General features: G+C 44.9%; 7 non-coding genes across 7 annotated transcripts; 6 read left to right on the forward strand and 1 right to left on the reverse strand.

Annotated features, from left to right (window-relative positions):
* The first annotated feature begins 5,203 nt into the window (after positions 1 to 5,203).
* Positions 5,204 to 5,276, forward strand: trnav-cac (transfer RNA valine (anticodon CAC)). The gene has a single exon. It is a non-coding gene; the product is annotated as a tRNA-Val (tRNA).
* A 4,109-nt stretch (positions 5,277 to 9,385) lies between these two features.
* On the forward strand, positions 9,386 to 9,458 carry trnav-uac (transfer RNA valine (anticodon UAC)). Its single transcript has one exon. It is a non-coding gene; the product is annotated as a tRNA-Val (tRNA).
* Positions 9,459 to 15,903: 6,445 nt separating this feature from the next.
* On the forward strand, positions 15,904 to 15,977 carry trnan-guu (transfer RNA asparagine (anticodon GUU)). Its single transcript has one exon. It is a non-coding gene; the product is annotated as a tRNA-Asn (tRNA).
* A 440-nt stretch (positions 15,978 to 16,417) lies between these two features.
* Positions 16,418 to 16,490, forward strand: trnav-aac (transfer RNA valine (anticodon AAC)). The gene has a single exon. It is a non-coding gene; the product is annotated as a tRNA-Val (tRNA).
* A 2,066-nt stretch (positions 16,491 to 18,556) lies between these two features.
* trnal-cag (transfer RNA leucine (anticodon CAG)) lies at positions 18,557 to 18,640 on the reverse strand. The gene has a single exon. It is a non-coding gene; the product is annotated as a tRNA-Leu (tRNA).
* A 1,300-nt stretch (positions 18,641 to 19,940) lies between these two features.
* On the forward strand, positions 19,941 to 20,013 carry trnav-uac (transfer RNA valine (anticodon UAC)). The gene has a single exon. It is a non-coding gene; the product is annotated as a tRNA-Val (tRNA).
* Positions 20,014 to 21,312: 1,299 nt separating this feature from the next.
* trnae-cuc (transfer RNA glutamic acid (anticodon CUC)) lies at positions 21,313 to 21,384 on the forward strand. The gene has a single exon. It is a non-coding gene; the product is annotated as a tRNA-Glu (tRNA).
* Positions 21,385 to 21,593: the final 209 nt, after the last annotated feature.

Consider the following 21,593-nt stretch of genomic DNA (forward strand, 5'->3'; position numbering starts at 1 on the left):
ACCATATTTTCAACAATTTGTTGTTGTTGTCAAATGAGAAATTCAGGGGAATTTCTTTACCCAGATGGGCTGAATGGCCTGTTTCTGTGCCGTGCTGTATTCTATGTAAAATATATATAAAGAAATGTACGGGGTTAAATTCGATAACCCCCGAATCCGGGCGCGGGGGGCGATTAACCCCCGAGTGATTAACCTGCACCCGGTCGTTGAGATGCAGACAGTCCGTGAGATTGGTGCTGCCTGGTGATTTACCTGATTCCTGCGAGCAGTCAGGCCTGGCTGTGCTGTTGAGCGGCTTCTCACCAGCAGGGGGGCCCTGATATTGCGTGAGTGGTGAGCGCCTCGAAAAGGCAGCCCGCACCTCTTCAAGGCAGGCCGCACCTCTGAAAGGCAGGCCGCACCTCTGAAAGGCAGGCCGCACCTCTGAAAGGCAGGCTGCACCTCTTAAAGCAGCCCGCACCTCTTAAAGGCAGGCTGCACCTCTGAAAGCCAGCCGGCACCTCTTAAAGGCAGGCTGCACCTCATAAAGGCAGGTTGCACCTCTTAAAGGCAGGCTGCACCGATTAAAGGCAGCCTGTACCGATTAAAGTCAGGCTGCACCTCTTAACGGCAGGCTGCACCGATTAAAGGCAGCCTGTACCGATTAAAGTCAGGCTGCACCTCTTAAAGGCAGGTTGAACCTCTGAAAGGCAGCCCGTACCTCTTAAAGGCAGGCTGAACCTCTGAAAGGCAGCCCGCACCTCTCAAAGGCAGCCCATACCTCTCAAAGGCAGGCTGAACATCTGAAAGGCAGGCTGCACCTCTTAAAGGCAGGCTGAACCTCTGAAAGGCAGGCTGCACCTCTTAAAGGCAGGCTGCACCGATTAAAGTCAGGCTGGATCTCACAAAGTCAAACATTTGATTCAGATTCAAACCTCCGGGGTCATTTCCTCTTGTACAGTTTTGATTGGCAGCTTCTTTTGAATTAAACAAATCATTGCTTAAAATGACTGGCTCCCAGTCACTGTTTTGAAGCCATTTTTCACCTTGTCTTTTTCAAACTGGTGAGTCTGTTTGGAATCTCTGAGAATGTTAATCAAGTCGACAGCTTCCATAGTTTGTGAGAAAAAGACAACAAAGAACCAGGATGTTCGAAAGTTCGGTCACAGTTTCGTATAGTATTTGTGAATTATTTATTATTTTCTTTTCCATTAAGGATCTGGTTGAGCTTTACAGTAAAACTGTTGTCTTACTGCTACTATTTTGTTTGTTCTCTTATTGTTTCATCAATTTGTTTGGCAGTTAAAGTCTAAAACAAGGTCTCGTGTCGTGTGAATCTGTCTCCCTCTGAAGAGCAGGCACTATTAGGCACTGGATAGAACGAGTGGGCTGAGATAATCTGAAGGGGTTTCACTGTTCATTACCTGGCGCCCTTCAAATGTTACATTGATATCAGGACAAGCGGAAACACTGAGACATTGGGAGTGAAGCCTCACCGAACAGAGGAGCTGCTTTTTCAAGCTTAGAAATACAGCTGATTTTAAATCAGCAAAATTTCACTTCATTAAAGTAGACAAAAAGGCAACTATCTCTGAACTGTCGCCACTCTCTCAAAAACATAGATATTTTACTGATCGGGGAATAATGGTCTTGTTCAAACTGTACAAAATAAAAATCAATTGTGATCTTTTTAAAATAATGAACTGATTTAAAGCATTGTCCAACCAAACAAAGGCACCAAGAATTCCCAGGACATTGAGAGATTATGAGTGGGCAAAACTGTGGCAAATGGAGTTCAATGTGGGGAAATGTGAGGTCACCCACTTCGGATCTAAGAAAGATAGATCAGAGAATTTTCTAAATGGTGAGGAGCTCGGAACTGTGGAGGAGCAGAGCGATTTAGGGTCCAAGTACAGAAATCATTAAAAGCTAGTGGACAGTTACAAAAATAATTAAAAAGGCTAATGGAATGTCGGCCTTTATTTCTCGAGGGCTGGAATATAAAGGGGTGGAAGTTATGTTCCAGCTGCACAGAGCTCTGGTTAGACCACATCTGGAGGACCGCATTCAGTTCTGGGCACTGCAACTCAGGAAGGATATATTGCCAATGGAAGGGCTGCAGCGCAGATTCACCAGAATGATCTCGTGGCTAAAAGGGGTTAAATTATGAGGACAGGTTGCATGGACTAGCCTTGTATTCCCCTGAATATAGAAGATTAAGGCGTGATTGAATTGAGGTGTTTAAGATGATGAAAGAATTTGATAGGGTAGATAGAGAGAAACTACTTCCTCTGTTGGGGGAGTCCAGAACAAAAGGCCATAACCTTAAAATTGGAGCTCGGCCGTCCAGGTGTGATGTCAGGAAGCACTTCTTCACACAAAGGGTCGTAGAAATCTGGAACTCTCTCCCACAAAAGTCTGTTGAGGCTGGGGGTCAATCCGAAATTTCAAAACGGAGATTGATAGATTTTTATTAGTCAAGGGTATTGATGATTAAGGAACCAAGGCGGGTAGATGGAGTTAACATACTGATCAGCCATGATCTAATTGAATGGCAGAACAGGTTGAGGAGCTGAATTGTCTACTCCTGTTCCTATGTAACAGGCTCGTGTGGCTGAATGGACTTCTCTTGTTCCTATGTAACATGCTCGAGGGGCTGAATGTTCTCATCTTCTTCCTATATTATCATGCTCTAGGGGCTGAATGGACTCCTCTTGTTCCTATGTAACATGCGCGACAGGCTGAATAGCGTCCAGATCCTGTATAACAGTCTCGAAGGGCTGAATGGCTTCCTCTGTTCAAGTGCAACGAGCTCGAGGGGCTTAATGGCCGAGTCCTATTCCAGTGTAATCGGCTCGAGGTGCTGAATGGCCTTCAGTTCCCGTGGAACACGCTCGTGGGGCTGAATGGCCTGCTGCTGTTCCTATCTAACAGGCTTGAGAGGCTGATTGGCCTCCAGGTCTGATGTTTCGGGCTCGAGGGGCTGAATTGCCTTCAATTCCCGTATAACACGCTCGAGGGGCTGAATGGTCTGCTGCTGTTCCTGTGTAACAGGCTTGAGGTGCTGATTGGCTAACAGATCTCGTCTAAGGTGCTCGCGGGGCTGAATGGCCTCCTCCTGTTGCTATCTTACAGGCTTGAAAGGTTGATTGGCGTCTAGTTCCTATATAACAGGCTCGAAGGGCTGAATGGCCTTCAGTTCCCAGATAACAGGCTCGAAAGGCGAAATGGCCTCCTCCTTTTGATATTTGACAGGCTTGAGGGGTTGATTGGCCTCAAGTTCCTGTATAACAGGCTCAGAGGGCTGAATGGCCTCCTCCTGATTCTATGTAACAGGCTTGAGGGGATGATCGGCCTCCAGTAACGATGTAACGGGCTTGAGGGGCTGAATGGCCTCCTCCTTTTCCTGTGTAACAGCCTTCAGAGGCTGAATGGCCTTCAGTTCCCATATTAAAGGCTTGAGGAGCTCAATGGCCTCCTTCTGTTCCTGTCGAACAGCCGTGAAGGACTTGCGGCCAATTTGTCCAAGATGATTGCCAGACTTGCTGCCATTTTGTCCAAGATGTCGGGCGAACTTGCCACCATTTTGTCTAAAAATTAGAGCCGAACCTTTCAGGAGCGAGATTAGAAAACATTTCTACACACAAAGGGTGGTTGAAGTTTGGAACTCTCTTCCGCAAATGGCAATTGATACCAGCTCAATTGCTAAATTTAGATGTGAGATTGATAGCTTTTTGGCAATCAAAGGTATTAAGGGATATGGGCCAAAGGCGGGTTTATGGAGTTAGATCACAGATCAGCCATGATCTTATCAAATGGCGGAGCAGGAACGAGGGGCTGAACGTCCTACTCCTGTTCCTATGTTCCTATGATATTATTTATATGGAATTCCGACAGGCATTTGATAAGGTTCCACACAAGAGACTGTTGGCAAAAATGAAAGCGCATGGAACTTGAGGCAATGTATTGGCATGGGTAGAGAATTGGTTCGGAGATCGTAGTCAGAGAGTGGGGATAATGGGTACATACTCCAATTGGCAGGATGCGACTAGTGGTGTCTCCCAGGGATCTGTAACTGGGGTCTCAGCTTGTCACCATATTTATCAATGACTTAGATGAAGGAACAGAGAGTCGTATATCCAAGTTTGCTGATGACACTAAGTTAGGTGGTACAGTGAGCAGTGTGGATGCGAGTGGAAAGTTGCAAAGGGACATTGATAAAGTTAGTGAGTGGGCAAAACTATGGCAGATGGAGTTCAATGTGGGGTAATCCACTTTGGACCTATGGTCAGGGTATTTTCCAAATGGTAAGAAGCTCGGAACTGTGGAGAAGCAGAGAGAATTAACGGTTCATTTACATAAATCAGTAAAAGCTAACGGACGGGTCCAAAAATAATTTAAAAGGCGAACGGAGTGTTAGCCCTTATCTCAGGGGGCTGGAATATAAAGAAGTGGAAGTTATGTTCCAGTTATATAAAGCTCTGGTTAGACTGCGTCTGGACTAACTGCGTTCAGTTTTGGACACTGCACCTCAGTGCAGTGTCCAAGTGCAGACCAGATTCACCAGAATGTTACCGCGGTTAAAAATGTTAAACTATGAGGACAGGCTGCATGGACTGGGCTCGTATTCCCTCGAGTACCGAAGATTGAGGGGCGGTCTGAGCGAGGTGTTTAACATGTTTAAATGAGTCGATAGAATAAAGAGAGAGAGAATCAATTTCCTCTGGGGAATCAAGAACGAGGGGGACAGAACCTTAAAATGAGAACCATGCCATTCAGGTTCGAAATCAGGAAGCACTTTTTTACACAATGGGCAGTAGAAGTCTGGAACTCTGTCCCCCAAAAGACTGTGGATGCTGGGGTTCAATTGAAGCTTTCAAGACTGAGATCGATAGATTTTTGTTGGGTGAGGGTATCGAGAGATAGGGAGCAAAGACGGGTAAATGGATTTGCGGTTCAGATGATCTATGATCTAATTGAAGGGTGGAACAGGTTCAAGGGGCGAAATGGCCTCCTCCTGTTCCCAATGGAAATGTTGAGAATATGCTTTATTGATGCTGTGATGCCAGGTCCCACACCTGTCAAAACAAGGCCACATTTGGGAGTTTAATAACTTTGAAATGAACATTTTTCTTTTGTGACTTGTGCAACTTCGATCAATTGAATAGTTATGAAAGAGAATCAATGCCGTCATTCTAATTTCTGGCTGACCACCAAAGCAAAGGTTTCCGTAGTGTAGTGGTTATCACGTTCGCCTCACACGCGAAAGGTCCCCGGTTCGATCCCGGGTGGAAACATTATGTTGGGGCAGATGTTTTTTTCATCTGTGAAAGAGCCGGTCCTGTTAAATTTAACACAAATTCGTGGTCTCACGAGCATTGAACATTTTAAACCGAGCCCTTCAAAATACAGTGTGTAAAATGAGAAGGGATAAAAAGTTCATCGCACAAAAGAAATGATTTCAAACTTCCCTCAGTCGCCTTTCTGCAAAATAACGTTATCGGTTAATTAATGGTGATGAGAACAATGATCGTTTTTTTTTCTTGCCACAGCCTTTCAATTAGTTCATGCGACTAATATAACAAGTGTTCAAAAGTTGTTTTTCTGACCGGGAATCGAACCGGAGCCGCGGCACCCTCTGAAGAGCAAGCACTATTCGGCACTGGATCGAACGAGTGGGCTGGAACCCTTCAAATGTTGCACTGATATCAGGATAAGCGGAAACACTGATACATTGGGAATGAAGCCTCACCAACAGAGGAGCTGCTTTTTCAAGCTAAGAAATACAGCTGATTTTAAATCAGCAAAATTTCACTTCATTAAAGTAGACAAAAAGGCAACTATCTCTGAACTGTCGCCGCTATCTGAAAAACACAGACATTTTATTGATCGGGGAATAATGATCTTGTTCAAACTGTACAAGTTAAAAATCATTTCGAATCTTTTAAAAATAACAATCTGATTTCAAGCATTCTCCAACCAAACAAAATCACCAAGCATTCCCAGGATATTGGGAGATTATGTGAGTGGGTAAAACTGTGGTAAATGGAGTTGAATGTGGGGAAATGTGAGGTCATCCACTTCGGATCTAAGAAAGATAGATCAGAGAATTTTCTAAATGGTGAGGAGCTCGGAACTGTGGAGGAGCAGAGAGATTTAGGGTCCAAGTACAGAAATCATTAAAGGCTAGTGGACAGTTACAAAAATAATTAAAAAGGCTAATAGAATGTTGGCCTTTATTTCTCGAGGGCTGGAAAATAAAGGGGTGGAAGTTATGTTCCAGCTGTACAGAGCTCTGGTTAGAGCCCATCTGGAGAACTGCATTCAGTTCTGGGCACTGCACCTCAGGAAGGATATATTGGCCTTGGAAGGAATGCAGCACAGATTCACCAGAATTATAGGCGGGCTAGAAGGGTTATATTATGAGGACAGGTTGAATAGACTAGGCTTTATTCCCCTGAATATAGAAGATTAAGGGGTGATCTAATTGAGGTGTTTAAGATGATTAAAGGAGTTGATAGGGTAGATGGAGAGAAACTACTTCCTCTGCTGTGGAATCCAGAACAAGGGGGAATAACCTTAAAATTAGAGCTCGGCCGTTCAGGGTTGATGTCAGGAAGCACTTCATTCTGTTGAGGCCTGGGGTGAATACGAAATTTCAAAACGAAGATTGCAGATTTTTGTTCGGCATGGGTATTAATAATTAAGGAAACAAGGCGGATAGATGGAGTTAAGATACAGATCAGCCATGATCGAATTGAATGGCGGAACAGGTTGAGGAGCTGAATTGTCTCATCCTGTTCCTGTGTAACAGGCTCGTGTGGCTGAATGGACTCATCTTGTTCCTGCATTAACATGCTCGAGGGGCTGAATGGACTCCTCTTGTTCCTATGTAACATGCGCGAGGGGCTGAATGGCATCCAGATCCTTTATAACAGTCTAGAAGGGCTGAATGGCCTCCTCCTGTTCCAGTGCAACAAGCTCGAGGGGCTTAATGGCCGAATCCTATTCCAGTGTAATAGGCTCGCGGTGCTGAATGGCCTTCAGTTCCCGTATAACACGCTCGAGGGGCTGAATGGCCTGCTGCTGTTCCTATGCAACAGGCTTGAGGGGCTGATTGGTCTCCAGGTGTGGTATAACGGGCTCGAGGGGCTGAATTGCCTTCAGTTCCCATATAACAGGCTCGAGGGGCTGAGTGGCCTCCTCTTGTTCCTATTTTATAGGCTTGAGGGGCTGATTGGCCACCAGATCTGGTGTAAGTTGCTCGAGGGGCTGAATGGCCGCCTCCTGTTGCTACCTTAGAGGCTTGAATGGTTGATTGGCGTCTAGTTCCTGTATAACCGGCTCGATGGGCAGAATGGCCTTCAGTTCTCAGATAACAGGCTCGAGGGGCTGAATGACCTCCTCCTTTTGCTATTTGACAGGCTTGAGGGGTTGATTGGCCTCAGGTTCCTGTATAACATGCTCGAAGGGCTGAATGGCCTCCTCCTGATTCCATGTAACAGGCTTGAGGGGATGATCGGCCTCCAGTAACGATGTAACGGGCTTGAGGGGCTGAATGGCCTCCTCCTTTTCCTGTGTAACAGCCTTCAGAGGCTGAATGGCCTTCAGTTCCCATATTAAAGGCTTGAGGAGCTCAATGGCCTCCTTCTGTTCCTGTCGAACAGCCGTGAAGGACTTGCGGCCAATTTGTCCAAGATGATTGCCAGACTTGCTGCCATTTTGTCCAAGATGTCGGGCGAACTTGCCACCATTTTGTCTAAAAATTAGAGCCGAACCTTTCAGGAGCGAGATTAGAAAACATTTCTACACACAAAGGGTGGTAGAAGTTTGGAACTCTCTTCCGCAAATGGCAATTGATACCAGCTCAATTGCTAAATTTAGATCTGAGATAGTTAGCTTTTTGGCAATCAAAGGTATTAAGGTATATGGGCCAAAGGCGGTTATATGGAGTTAGATCACAGATCAGCCATGATCTTATCAAATGGCGGAGCAGGAACGAGGGGCTGAACGTCCTACTCCTGTTCCTATGTTCCTATGATATTATTTATATCGAATTCCGACAGGCATTTGATAAGGTTCCACACAAGAGACTGTTGGCAAAAATGAAAGTCCATGAAACTTGAGGCAATGCATTGACATGGGTAGAGAATTGGTTCGGAGATAGGAGACAGCGAGTCGGGATAATGGATACATCCTCCAATGGGCAGCATGGGATGAGTGGTGTCCCCCAGGGATCTGTAACGGGGTTCTCAGCTTGTCACCATATTTATCAATGACTTAGATGAAGGAAGAGAGAGTCGTCTATCCAAGTTTGCTGATGAAACTAAATCAGGTGGTACAGTGAGTAGTGTGGAATGCGATTGGAAAGTTGCAAAGGGACATTGATAGATTAAGTGAGTGGGCAAAACAATGGCAGATGGAGATCAATGTGGGGTAATCCACTTTGGACCTATGGTCAGGGTATTTTCCAAATGGTAAGAAGCTAGGAACTGTGGAGAAGCAGAGAGAATTAACGGTTCATTTCCATAAATCAGTAAAAGCTAACGGATGGGTCCAAAAATAATTGAAAAGGCTAACGCAGTGTGAGCCTTTATCTCAGGGGCTGGAATATAAAGAAGTGGAAGTTATGTTCCAGTTATATAAAGCTCTGGTTAGACTGCGTCTGGAGTAACTGCGTTCAGTTTTGGACACTGCACCTCAGGAAGGATAGATTGACCTTGGAGGGGGTGCAGAGCAGATTCACCAGAATGTTACCGGGGCTGAAAAGGTTAAATTATGAGGACAGGCTGCATGGACTCGGCTCGTATTCCCTCGAGTACCGAAGATTGAGGGGCGGTCTGAGCGAGGTGTTTCACATCTTTAAATGATTCGATAGAATAGAGAGAGAGAATCAATTTCCTCTGGGGAATCAAGAACGAGGGGGACATAACCTTAAAATTAGAACCATGCCATTCAGGTTCGAAATCAGGAAGCACTTTTTTACACAATGGGCAGTAGAAGTCGGGAACTCTGTCCCCCAAAAGCCTGTGGATGCTGGGGCCAATTGAAGCTTTCAAGACTGAGATCGATCGATTTTTGTTGGGTCAGGGTATCGAGGGATAGGGAGCAAAGGCAGGAAAATGGATTTGAGGTTCAGATCATCTCTGATCTCATTGAAGGGCGGAACAGGTTCAAGGGGCTGAATGGCCTCCTCCTGTTCCCAATGGAAATGTTGAGAATATGCTTTGTTGAGGCTGTGACGTCAGGGTCATCCCCTGTCCAAACAAGGCAGGCCACATTTGGGAGTTTAATAACTTTGAAATGAACATTTTTCTTTTGTGACTTGTGCAACTTCGATCAATTGAATTGTTATGAATGAGAATCAATGCAGTCATTCGAACTTCTGGCTGATGATTGCACTGAGGTTTCTGTAGTGTAGTGGTTATCACGTTTGCTTTACATGCGAAAGGTCCCTGGTTCAATCCCGGGCAGAAACATTATGTTGGGGCAAATTTATTTTCTCATTGTGAAATAGCCGGTCCTGTGAAATTTAACACAAATTCGTGGTCTCACGAGCATTGAACATTTTAAACCGAGCCCTTAAAAATACAGTGTGTAAAATGAGAAGGGATAAAAAGTTCATCGCATAAAATAAATTATTAAAGTTTTCCAAATTCCCTCAGTGGCCTTTCATTTTGCAAAATAACCTTATCGGTTAATTAATGGTGATTAAAACAATGATTGTCTTTTTTTTTCTCTTCCATGCGATTGATATAACAAGTGATCAAAAGTTGCTTCCCTGACCAGGAATCGCACCGAGGCTACGAAGGTAACAGCGCCAAATCCGAACCACTAGACCACCAGGGAACTCTGATGGTTGTATTATCAGATTTAACATGGAATTCCCTTTCTCTGTGATTCAACTTTTAATTCTTTTTAGCTCCTGATTGCGGATATTCCCGTGTTTCAATAGGAATAAAGTGCAATAGGCTCAGGAAAACCCGGGGAGGTGGCATCCCGCTCACCGAGCCTTTCCAGCAGCATTTATCTCACCAAGCACTGGAGTGAGTGAAACTGTCTCCTGGCGGGGGGTCTCAATGTGGAAAGGGTGGCGAATGAGGGAATCATTTGTCAGTGAGGATGGCCGAGCGGACTAAGGCGCTGCGTTCAGATCGCAATCTCATTTGGAGGCGTGGGTTCCAATCCCACTTCTGACATCTGCTATTTTATTTGCCGCTTGAGCTGCAGTTGATTTTTCGGCCCAGTTGATTTGCTCTTCCCGCAATCACCAACCCGGTCTCGATCCACGGCACGTTTTGACGCCCACCGGCTCGTCCCTGAACCGAGCTTTAAACGAAAGTATGCTGGAAGCACAAGGCGGTCATTCAACAACTGTGGAGAGAACAGACACTTGGGGAAATGTACCATAGGAACAGGAGTCGGCCATTCAGCCCCTCGAGCCCGCTCCTCCATTTGATGAGATCATGGCTGATCTGTGATCTAACTCCATATCCCTGCCTTTGGCCCATATCCCTTAATACCTTTGGTTGCCAAAAAGCTGTCTATCTCAGATTTAAAATTAACAATTAAGCTAGCATCAATTGCCCTTTGCGGAAGAGAGCTCTCAACTTCTACCATCCTTTGTGTGTAGAAGTGTTTTCTAATCTCACTCCTGAAAGGTCTGGCTCTAATTTTTGGACTGTGCCCCCGAGTCCTAGAATCCCCAACCAGAGGAAATAGTTTCTCTCTATCCAGAAAACGTCAATGACACAGTCAATGAAAGGTGCAGTTCACGAAGGCGACTCACCAGCACCTTCTCAAGAGCAATTCGAGATGGGCAATAAATGCTGACCTTGCCATTAACACCCACATCCCATGAATGAAGACAAAAAAAGTCGCCTGCATGGCCGAGTAATTTCCTGCTGCTAAACGACGGGAAGAATGAAACCATCGGCTTCAGTCCTTTGAACGAACTGTATACACTTGCCGTCGAGCTCAATCCCCACTTGGTCCTCTGCCCCGAATATCCACTACATCAGAAAATGCTCCGTAACATAGAATCACAGCATGGAAACATCATAGAAGGAGGCCATTCGGCCCATCGTGCCCGTGCCAACTCTTTGAAAGAGCTATCCAATTAGACCCGCTCCCCTTCCCTTTCCCCATCGCCCTGCAACATTTTCCCCTTCAAGTATTTATCCAGTTCCCCTTTGAATGTTATTATTGAATCTTTTTCCACCACCCTTTCAGGCAGTGCATTCCAGATCATGTCAACTCGCTGCGTAATAACATTCTCCTCATCTCACCTCTGTTGCCAATTACCTTAAATCTGTGTCCTCTGGTTACCATCCTTTCTGGCACTGGAAATAGTTTCTCCTGATTTATTCTATCAAAACCGTTCATGATTTTGAACACCTCTGTTCAATCTCCCCTTAACCGTCTCTGCTCTAAGGAGAACAACCCCAGCTTCTCCAGTCTCTCCACCTCACTGCAATCCCTCATCCCTGGCACCATTCTAGTAAATCACCTCTGCACCCTCTCCAAGGCCTTGACATCCTTCCTAAAGTGTGGTGGGCAGAATTGTGTGATGGCCAGCTGGGGCCTAACCAGTGATTTATAAAGGTTCAGCATAAGTTCCTTGCTTTTGTACTCTATGCCTCTATTAATAAAGTCAACGATTCCGAATACGTTTTCGTTTACAATCTCTTCAACTTGTCCTGCCACCTTCAAAGATTTGTGTACGTATACCCTCAGGTCTCTCTGTTCCTGCACCCCCTTTAAAATTGCACCATTTATTTTAAAGAGCTGGCCAACGCACGATGGGCCGAATGGACTCCTGCGATTCCATGATTCCATGTTTTTGATTACACCTCTATGAAGCGCTTTGGGACATCCCCCAGAAGTGGGAGTCAGCAGTTCACTTTCTCCCTTAACACTTCCATCTGACCTGGGCTGGACTAAATAGGTGTTTTCGTGGTGTAATGGTTATCATGTTGGCGTCACACGCGAAAAACTCCCGGTTTAATCCCGGGACAGAAACAATTTGCTGGAACTTGCTCCTCACAAACCTCCAGGCACGAGCTTTCTCTCGTGTAAATTGGGCTGCAATCCTTTCACATTCAACAACGGCTGCACCAGATTCCTCGTCTCATCACCACTGAACACTTTGAAGCAGACTCCAAAAATAAAGTGCGTAAAATGAGAAGGGATGAAAGTCAGAGAAGTTCGCGTCGTTTCGACATTTACTCGGCAAACTTGTTAGCATTTCGTTCAGTGTGAACCAGAAAGTTGTGGGTTTATTAATGGTAATTGAAAGAATCATCTAAGAGACTTGTATAATTTTGCGTAATTAAGTGAACTGTTTTGTAAAAACAAATGCGCTGACCGGGAATCAAACCCGGGCCATAGTGCTGAAAGCGCCGAATTCTAACCACTCGATAACCATAAACCCGACTTATACATTGTCAACAGATGGTTATAAATATATTGGGCTGCAGCCGTGTTAGATTGAAAATATATTTCTGATTTGTAAGATGTAAATGCATTTCATGACTGCTGCTTACAAATCTATTTAGATATATCTTTTAGTTATTCCTTTTTTGTGGGGTATATATTGTAAATGTATTTTCTGGATATTTATTTCTCTATGTCTTACTTTTCATTACACACAAATACATAACACAGATACACAGAGATATAATGATAACCACCAAGCAGTTACACCCAAATGTATTTATAAGTGTCACAGGTGCAATCATATATATTTATAACAAGATATATCATATTGTAAAAATAATCAAAATAAATTTATAAATGGCACACATAACTTAAACACTCAATTTATAAAGAAGCATGACATCCATTTATACACATCCATAGTTTAAATTTTCACACCGTCCTGTTAGCAGTCCTGAACAAAGTCCAAACACCGAAAGTCTCAGCGTTTTTTCAGATGCTGCCCGTCCTGTTATGTATTTTGAGCAGTTCCTTTCCTGTGATGTGATGATTCTGGGTGCCGGGTGTGTGTCATTGGATTTGCTGCAGTCATGCTGCCGCGGACAGGTGAAGTCTGCTTCTGAGGCTGCCTGATACCCGGTGGGAGTGGGCGGGATTTGGAAATCTGAAATAAATGAAATGGTGCATGAGAAACTTTCATAAAGGTAAATAACCCGATCGCTACCATCAGACCTCGTAGCGCAACGTTAGCGCGTCTGAATCTAAATCAGAAAGCTGCGTATTTAAATCACGGCGGGGGTCGCATTTGGTTTTAGCGCTGGTAGAATTCTGAATAATTCCGGAATTCATATTGCATTCCCTTTTTCACAATAAACAGAACCCTGCTCTGAATTCTGCCTCACTAGTTCCCCAGTGTCAGGGAGAGAAGCGTCTGATTCACTTATTTATTTATTGCACGAAACATACACAAACACACTTATGAATTCAAAATCAGCCTGCAGCTCCACACGCACAGAGATAAACGCAGTCAGATAGACAGGGAAAAACCGGGAAAAAGACAAACCGGTTTGTCACAGAATTGCCTGTACCTCCACGGTCGAATGTCAGGGCTTTTGTTGTTCGCTTTCGTTCCACACCCTGGAATTCAGGAGAATCTGTACATGGTTTGTTGGATAAGGCACGGGCGCGATGGCCCGAATGGCCTGCTTCTGAGCTGTATCCTTCGAAGATTCTGAACTCAGCCCCTGGGAGGGGAGGCCGGTTCATGTGGAAAAAGATCCGGATGAGAATGATCTGATTCATAAAGGGGAGGGAAATTAGGGAGCTCCTTCGGAACATTAATTACTTGAAAATGAAGACATTTTCCAGAGTATCTTGTTTGGTTTTGATGAATGAAATGTTTGTAAAAAGGCATCCGTGGAGAAGGATTGTGAGCTTTTAGGACTAGAGGGGAAATGAGGAGATTTTTTTTTTCACACAGAGGGTTGTTCCGATCTGGTAGCCACTCCCTGAAAGGGTGGTGGAAGCAGCTTTCATAGGAACTTTCAAAAGGCAATTGGACAGGTACTTGAAGAGAACTGATTTGCAAGGTTACGGGGAAAAGGCTGGGTTTTTTGGACTAAATTGGACAGCTCTTTCAAAGAGTAGGCACGGCAACACGGCCGAATGGCCTCCTTCTGTGCTGTAATAGTCTATGATTCTGGTCCATGATTTTAGTGTGGGACAGGAGAGATGTTGTTTAAAGAGAAGTAAAAATGTCCCAATCAGAGCAGAGAGAGGTAACTGGTCAGTTCCCCTCTGCCCAGTATAAGTCAGCAGCGGTTACCAGTTCGCTTTACACGCGAACGGCCCTGCTTTCGATCCTGGGCGGACAATTTAAGTTGCAATTGCTGTTTACAATCTATATTAATGACTGAGATGAGGGGACCGAGTGCAATGTATCTAAGTTTGCTGATGATACAAAGGTCGGTTGGAAAGTAAGCCGTGAGGAGGACGCAAAGGGAGGTGGACAGGTTAAGTGATTGGGTAAGAAGGTGGCAGTTGCAGGATAAAGTGGGAAAATGTGAAATTGTCCACTTTGGTAGGAAGAATAGAAAAGCAGAATATTTTTTAAAAGGTGAGAGTCCAATAAATGTCGGTATTCAGAGGGAGTTTGGTGAACTTGTAAACAAATCACAGAAAGTTAACATGCAGGTACAGCAACCAATTAGGAAGAAAAATGGTATGTTTGCCTTTTTGAAAGGAGGTTGGAGTATAAGAGTAAGGAAGTCTTGCTGCAATTAAATAGGGCTTTGGTGAGAACACACCTGGAGTACTTTGATGTCGTCTACATGGATTTTAGCAAGGCTTTTACAAGGTCCCAAATGACAGACTGGTCAAAAAAGCTGCGATTGCACTAGAGAGGGTACAGAGGAGATTTACGAGGAGGTTGCCATGGCTGGAGAATTTTGGCTGTGAGGAAAGATTGGATAGTCAGGGGTTGTTTTCTTTGGAACAGAGGAGGCTGAGTGGTGATTTAATTGAGGTGTACAAAATTATGAAGGGCCCAGACAGAGTGGAGGCGAAGGACCTATTTACCTTAGCAGGGAGGTTAATAACTTGGAGGCATAGATTTTAAATGATTGGTGGAAGGATTTAAGGGGAGCTGAGGAGAATTTTTTTCACCCAGAGGGTGGTAGGGGTCTGGAACTCACTGCCTGACTGGGTGGACGAGGCAGAATCCCTCGTGACATTTAAAAAAATACTTGGATATGCACTTGAAGTGGCGTAACCTACAAGGTTAAAGACCGAGTGCTGGAAAGTGGCATTCGGCTGGGTAGCTCATTTCCGGCCGGTGCGGACAGGATGGGCCGAATGGCTTGCTTTTGTGCCGTAAGTTTGCTGTGATTCGACAAAATTGGCAATTCTTTTTTGTAACAGCATATTCCCAACCCAGGCCGCCGTGATGAAAACACCGAAGCCGAACGACGAGGCCAGCAGGGAAGGCATGTAAGAGTGTTAAATATATCAGGGAGTGTTTGTATTCGGTACAATTAATATTTCAGCTCCCAGTTACTGCAGATCAGGGATCAAAACCTGACATCAGCATCAGGACGCTCAGAATATTTTCTTTTTATTCGTTCATGGGATGTGGGCGTCGCTGGCGAGGCCGGCATTTATTGCCCATCCCAAAAAGCCCTTGAGAAGGTGGTGGTGAGCCGGCTTTTTAAACCGCTGCAGTCAGTGTGGCGAAGGATCTCCCACAGTGCAACGAACCAACAGACAAAGCACCGGTGGGCGCGCCGGTTGCAGGAGAGCTGGTTGTCGGTGATATCGACGCTGTGAGCGAGACCAGACCGTTCCCATGTTTCCACAAACAATGTCCCATCCTTTATTTCTGGAAAAGTAACACTGATAGTGGACAATTGCATTTCTGTGGCTGCAACATGTAACTTTGGCTCGGTGACACGCTGCTTTAGTGTATCTTGCAAGAAAAAGGATCAGACGGTCTCTGTGGCGCAATTGGTTAGCGCGTTCTGCTGTTAACCGAAAGGTTGGTGGTTCGAGCCCACCCAGGGACGAAAATTGCACCTTTTTCTTCCCACTTTTGGATTCATTGCCTCATTCTGATAGCACTGAAGCCGGTGCCATGTTTCAATTCCTGATCAGCAGTAACTGGGAGCACTTTAAATGGCTCCGATCTCTTCATCTCATTTCAAGTTTTCTAATGTGTGATTTGGCTGCAAGAAAACACTCTGTGAACAATGTCATCTGAGCATGCCTGATTCGCCATAATTTACACTGCGGTCGGATATCAGGCACATGAAAAAAAAACAGTGAAATGTTTGTGTGGGCGCGATGCTCTGGGATTCCCCGCCTGACCAGCGCCACCGATCCTTCTCTGCAGCCTTCCGAAATACAGCGCAGTAAATGTATCCCTGTGAAATGAGCTCCTGGACAGTAATACGGAAATTAGTTTGGCTGAGGGGTTATATCCCTATCACGAGGCTGGAGCTGTCAGGTTTCCGTAGTGTAGTGGTTATCACGTTCGCCCAACACGCGAAAAGTCCCCGGTTCGAAACCGGGCGGAAATATTTTGAAACGTTGTCCCCATTAAAAATGATTAAATATTTAACGATTCACATTTCTAATTAAATGTGAACAAAGTCCATATCTCCCAGCCCTGTTAATGCAGTCCGCTGAGAGCAGGCGATGAAAGCCAGCGTGATATTGGGGGTGAAGGCTGCTTCCAATACTGTCTCACACCCGGTGGGACCTGGCGGAGATTTGATAAGACTCATCCATTCAACCAAGATATGAAACGGTGTTTAAGAAACATTCAAAAATATAATAACATCCAGGATCCTGTCTTCAGAGTGCGTGGCGCAAAGGTCTGACTCCGGATTAAAAGGCTGGTTAACTTGCTTCAGCTTTCTGAAATGTACTTGTCCATCCTTCAGAGGTCACGGGAAATATGTTTTTTGCCTTTCGAAAAAAGACGCGAAAGTTAGAGACATGTTTTGTTTTCAACACGGCTGGTGAAATGGCCGGACTATCATAAATTCGGAGTCGCCTTTGAAACATTTAAAGGCGACTACCTAAAAATCACTTAGTGCAAATTTAAAATCACGGTTCCTATTTATTTCGGTCTGAAAGAAATAATGATAAACGTGTCAGTCAGTGCCCGCGGTGAGACGGTGATGAACTTGCTTGCTGCGCAGTTCACCGCTGGGCTAAATTTGACGCCGTTTGAAGGACGCGAACCCACTCAATGTAAAGGATGAGCTCATAACCAACAGATTCCGTCAACGTCAAACACCTCCTTTCTTGTTCAATAGAGGGAGCAGAGGCGTGTCCAGCATCAGACGCCAGCAACTTTAAGAAATGGAACAGATAAAGGCACAGATGCAAGTTCCAAATCTTTTCAATGCAAAGTTATTTCACTTTATTTAAAGTGCCGTGAGGCTGAAAACGGGTCCCAGATGATTTGCGTTCACTCATGACTTGTTTTCCAGTGTTGGTCCGTCAGGTTTGCGATTCAATTTGGATTGGATATTGAAGATATTTCAGGATGATTGCACAACATACCATGTGTAAAGCAACCATCTTGATAACTTCAATCATCACACACTCCACATCGACACTGCAGAGGCCCCATCACCCCTTTCAATATTGTTTTTCTTAACTCACAGTTTTCAGAAGGGAATTGGATAAACGCTTGGATGGAAACTTTTTCAGGGCTATGGGGAAACAGCAGGAGAGTGGGATTAACTGGACAGCTCTTTCAGAGAGCTGGCACTTGCACGATGGGCCGAATGGCGCTATGTTATTCTATGATTCTATTAATAGATCAATTTCCGCCTTTAACGTAGCCTCCCTAAATGGAGCGGAGTCATCGTGTCCCTGTGAAATAAGCTTCTGATCAGTAATATGGAAATTAGCGTGGCTGAGCGGTTTGAAACTCTGGTTAGGCTCCAAACAGGAAATTTCCTCTCTAAGATTGATTCTTTTATCAATTATCTCCCCCCTTTGGATCTTAAATGTCTTTACATATCTTTTTGATCTCTTCTTCTACTGTCACGCCCAAAATACCAGTCTCCCTGGTAAATACTGAAGCAAAGTGATTATTTAATATTTCTGCCATTTCGCTGTCATTGCCTGTGAGTTTGTCGTGTGTATCCCTGAGTGGCCCTATTCCTATCCTAAACTTTTTTTGGCTGTTGATGTGTCTCGAATACTTTGCTTTTTTTGATATTCCTTTTTGCCTTTCTAATAGTTCTTTAGACTTCTTTCCCAGTCTTTTCACATTCCCCTCTCTCCTTTATTGTCTAGTGTGGGCCTTTTTCTTCAGTTTCAATTTTGCCCTTGTTTCTTTATTCATCTCTGGTGTGTCATTTCTGGCTGGTTTGTTCTTGCTTTTTAGTGGGATATATTTCTCCTGGACTCTATTGATCACCGTTTTAAATGTTTCCCACTGCTGTTCTATTTCTTTGCCCAGATCATTAATATGTCAAACATTTCACCGTTTGAAACTTCTCAAGTCACATTTCCATCACAAAGCCAGTTGCTTTTGTGGGAGGAGTAAATCAACTTGGTCGAAAAATCAGCTGCAGCCCAATCCACAAATAAAATATTTTCACGTCTTCGTAAAAATAAGCAATGTCAGAAGAGGGATTCGAACCCACGCCTACCGGAAGAGACTGCGACCTGAACGCAGCGCCTTTGACCGCTCGGCCATCCTGACTACAAATTTAACATTTCATTCTGCATCAATTCTGCACCGTTGGCCAGTGAACGCAACATAAAAGTTTAAAATGATACTCGCTCATCGTGGGGCTCGAAATCACGACCCTGAGATGAAGAGTCTCATGCGCTACCGACTGAGCTAGGCGGGTTTTCGTGCTTTTAACCACCTTATCTGTTATTGCAGCAAGCAGGAGAAAGACTCCATTTCAGATCATTGGAATCAATTCTGAGGCACGGACGAATCAAGGACAGTCAGCATGGATTTGTTCAGGGGAAGTTGTGTCTGACGAACCTGATTGAATTTTTCGAGGAGGTGATAAGAAGGATCGATGAGGGTAGCGCAATTGATGTCGTCTCCATGGATTTTAGCAAGGCTTTTGAAAAGTTCCCACATGGCAGATTGGTCAAAAAAGGAAAGGACCATGGGATCCAAGGGAATGTGGCTTGTTGGATCCAAAATTAGGTCAGTGGCAGGAAGGAAAGTGTCATGGTCGACGGGTGTTTTTGTGGCTGGAAGGCTGTTTCTAGTGGGGTGCCGCAGGGCTCGGTACTTGGTCCTTTGCTTTTTGTGCTCCACATTAACGATTTGGACCGAAACTTAGGGGGCATGATTAAGAAATCTGCGGGTGACACAAAAATAGGCCGTGTGGTTGATAGCGAGGAGGAAAGCTGTGGACTGTGGGGGTTCAGGCAACTTTCTGATAACAAAGCACTCAATCCATCTCTGAACGCATTTTGAACGAATACGTGTGTTTGACCCAGCACAGGCACGATGGGCCGAATGATCTCCTCTTGTGGACTAACATAATACGATGATACTAAGTGTTATCAATCGGAAAAGCAACACATTGCAAATAAGAGCAGAGAGAGGAAACTCGTCTAACAGCATAACAGCACGGTGAGATATTGTATTTGAGAAGGATGAGGAGGGATAGTTTATCATGGTGGTAGTCACATGGAGTATCATTTGTGACTTTGATAAGGACCATTTCATGCTGCGACTGGGGCGGAAACCTAATTGGAGAGATTCAGCCCGGGCGCGGCCCCATCGTGCGCGGTGAGACGGAGGTGGGGGTGGGGGAAGTGTCAGAGCTGGGGCTCACCGGTGGAAGCAGCAGAAAAGTTTAAAACGGTACTCGCCCAACGTGGGGCTCAAAGCCATTACCCTGAGAGTTTTTAAAGAAAAGGGGGAGCAGCCACTGTCTGAATCTCTTGCTGGACTTGAAAGAACACATTCCAAGTACGAGCAGAGAGAGGACACCATTCAGTTGCCCATTGCGTTAAGCAGCATGCCATCTGTTTCTGTAGTGTAGCGGTTATCACATTTGCTTTACACGCGAAAGGTCCCCGGTTCGATCCCGGGCAGAAACATTATGTTGGAACTTGGTCTCCATGAACATCCAGGTTAATTTTCTTCTCCTGCCAAAAAGGGAGACAGTGGCTGCTCCCTTGTTCTTTGTAAGCTGCATCTTTTACTTCATTGAGCAGATAACTTTGAGTGATAGAAAACTGATCCTCAGTGACGCTCATTTTAAATTTTATTCCCTTTTACTCCAAAAGGGTTTTTTTGCCTTGGAAGCAGCGCAGCCCTGAATTACCAGAATGTTAGCAGGGATCGAAGGGTTAAATTATGAGGAGCGGTTACATACTTGTATTCCCTGGAATATAGAAGGCTTTTTAGGATTTTGAAAGGGAGATAGACAAACCCTTTCCGCTGGGGAGGGAGTCTAAGACAATATCACAATATGACAAGAGCTGTTTTACGAGTGAAAACAGCCCAACGCATTACTGTGAGTGTCAGAGACGAGTCTCCAGGTGCCGCGTCCTGTACAGTGAATGTCAAAACTTTTAAAAGTTGCAGAAAATGTTCGGGATTCAGATACACAAATCTTTAATGGGAATGAGATTTTGTCAGAGGTTGCAGCCTTCCCAACTTCTCTTGCCCTTTGCGAGACACCTGTTCCGGTTTAAATTCACAAACTGGGTGAGTTGGTGATCAGGGTACAGCAGACTCAGCGGTCCCGGGTGAGAGAGAGAGAAATCAGCCCGGGCGCGGCCACAATGTGCGCGGTGACACTGCACGGGAGGTCGGGGGGAGTCAGAGCTTGGGTTCACCCCTGAAAGCAACATAAAAAGGTTAAATCAGAATACGCCCAACATGAGGCTGAAGCCCACGCCCCTGAGATTTGGAGTCGCACACTCTATCGACTTCGCTAACCGGGACTGAAAAACTCAGCCGCTCTTGTCTATCATTGCAGTAAACTCGCCTCTGGGTATGCATGTGCAGCAATCCCAACATGACGACCATATCATTGGCTGTGTTTATCTGTGTGTGTGTGTCCACCTTCAGGTTGATTTTGAACGAATACGAGCGTTTGTCTTCCGTTTGTAACATTAAATAAAAGAGGGCATCAGACACTTCCCTCCCTGACACTGGGGAACCAGTGAGACAGACCTGTTATTGTGAAAACGCAAATGAAACATTAATTGCGGAATTATATGGACTCTTATCAGTGCCAGAAGTAGATTTACAATATATACACCTCAATAAATAAATAAATAATACAGATTCATGTAAATACATTTGCAACTAACAGAGTCACTAAACCATAAATATTATTTGAACCTAATACAAACACTCCCAGATATATTTAGAAACTTTTCATGGCTTCCCTGGTGGTCCAGTGGTTAGGATTCGGGGCTCTCACCGCCGCGGCCTGGGTTCGATTCCCGGTCAGGGAATTTGCTGTTACAAAAAAACACTTGCGCGTCGGCCGAAAATGAACCAACCAGACGAATCCCACTTTCCAGCAATCGGTCCGTCGCCTTGCAGGTTGCACCACTTCAGGTGCAAATTCAAGTATTTTTTAAATGTAACGAGGGATTCTGCCTCTCCCACCCTTTCAGGCAGTGAGTTCCAGACCCCCACCACCGTCTGGGTGAAAACATTT

This window comes from Heptranchias perlo, unplaced genomic scaffold (genome assembly GCF_035084215.1).
Source record: "Heptranchias perlo isolate sHepPer1 unplaced genomic scaffold, sHepPer1.hap1 HAP1_SCAFFOLD_214, whole genome shotgun sequence".
Taxonomy (NCBI): Eukaryota; Metazoa; Chordata; class Chondrichthyes; order Hexanchiformes; family Hexanchidae; genus Heptranchias; species Heptranchias perlo.